This window comes from Phoxinus phoxinus, assembly GCF_949152265.1.
Source record: "Phoxinus phoxinus genome assembly, chromosome: 21".
Taxonomy (NCBI): Eukaryota; Metazoa; Chordata; class Actinopteri; order Cypriniformes; family Leuciscidae; genus Phoxinus; species Phoxinus phoxinus.
Window position 1 is genome coordinate 6,310,973 of NC_136896.1, and position 2,134 is coordinate 6,313,106.

The window sequence follows — 2,134 nt, forward strand, 5'->3', positions numbered from 1 at the left end:
AGAGAGAGAGAGAGAGAGAGAGAGAGAGAGAGAGAGAGAGAGAGAGAGAGAGAGAGAGAGAGAGAGAGAGAGAGAGAGAGACAAACTTCAGAGCTGATCTGAAAGGGTCCAGCTGCAGTTCCTCTGGGCTCAGATCGAGTATAATCTGGAACGTGTTGAGTTATTGTACTTGGCTGAGGAGGTACAAAATGGCTCCATCACCACTGTTTTGTCCTGTCTGCTTGGGTCAGTATGACCTTACGCAACACTTCTTGTGAGCAACTTGTCCAGAATAATATAAAATGAGGTTGGAAGCAAATCTTCAGAACTCTTATTGTTGAGTATCATCTTTCAAATGTGAAAGGACACCAAAGTACAGTATAACCTCTTCCCCAAACCAGGATATATCCGACCTTGAACATATATCGCTCACATGCACAGGCTCACACACGCAACATTCATCAGCAGAAGAGACAACATGCTTCCTCCCTTTGGGAAGCAAATGATAAGAAAAAACAAGCAATCTGCCTCACGCTCATTTTGCCTAACAAGTGCAAAAGTGCGAGACAAACATGAGCCTCATTATGAAAGAGCATGCAGGACAGCAAGGTGGAGAGGGACTGAGACCAGTGCAAGATAATACCAAATAACAGCTTATAATAAGCCCTCTAAGACCACAGAGAGCTTCAAAACAGCTTTATTACCTCAGATAGAAGTGAGTAACACCGCTGAGTGCTCTTCTGTGAACGGAGAAGCTCACTGCAATCTGAGAGCTTCTCAAGTCCCTCTTTACTGGGGTCCTCTCCTTGTCATCTTAAATGGAGTGTGTGTGTGTGTGTGTGTGTGTGTGCATGTTCCTGTCAATCTATCTATCTATCTATCCATCCACCCATCCATGTGTTTTAAAGTGTTGTTGATGATAAAGTTGTGTAAGACTCACAGAAGAGGCAGTGTTTATGTGGTTCCACTGTCCTGGGCCTGACACTTAGGATCTCTGCCAGGACCAACAGCTTGTGCCCCCCTCGGTGCCTTCCTTTTTTTATTACATTTGACTTGATTTCCCATTTGTTCCTCTTAACCCTCCTGCCTATCATCCACCGTCTAACTAAATAAACTTCCTCGCCTGTGTGTGGTCTACTCATGCGCTCTCTTTCTCTTTAGTACTGGCAGTGCAGAGAATAAGAGCTCAGGTAGGGTTGAAGTTGAAGCTATGCCAAACCATAGCTTGTGTAACAGGTATTGAGTGCCACATGGGATAAGACGGATACAGCTACATTTCACTGGCTGCCCCAAAGCAAGAGAACTGGACACAGTCCATCAGAATAGAAGATTTACAATGAGAACATTCACACTCACAAGACACATTTTTATAATTCACTGATTCCATATCAAAATACGTAACATCTAACACAGCTGTACACAGCATATACCAATTAAGTAACCAAGTAGCCTAAGATTTTGAGTCTCAAAACTTTTAAACAAGACTTTATCAAGGCAATAATAAAATTATTGTTATATGAATATCTTTCCTTACATTCACTGTAACCTCATTTCAAATTTAATTCACATTCAATTCTGATTTGTGTTCACTGTATATTAGCCTAAAGCCACACGGTCTTCATGCAACAGCTTGAATATGTGAGCTCTACATTAATCTCGGGCCAAAGTTGTGATCAGGCATAGAGATAATCAAGAGTATGGCGAGAAGCTCTCATCACACACTGCAATCCTCTTCAACCTAAAGAAGAGCCCACCTTACCTGATTAAGAGGGGAGGAAAGGAGAAAGCGAGAGAAAGATCAGACGATGTGTCCATAATAAGCTGGGTCTGTATACACGAGTTGATAAGCATTTGTTAAACCACTTAAAGAAACACCACGTCGTCAGGAAGAGTTTATTTAAGGTCAGACAGTCTATTAGTGCGACATTACACGGCCAGTCAACTTCTAAATTCACAATGTAAACAATGGCATTTTTTAAACACACTTCGGAGTGTCAACATTTCAAATAGGCCAACAACTTGGCTAATTTGGTTCTTGGTTTTCTAAAATACACTTGGAAGCAAGAAACAGCACTATAAAAAAAAATCCACCTCAACTTCAAGTACAGTTGCTACCTTCCATTTTTTATATATAATCAAATTGGCTATACAAGTC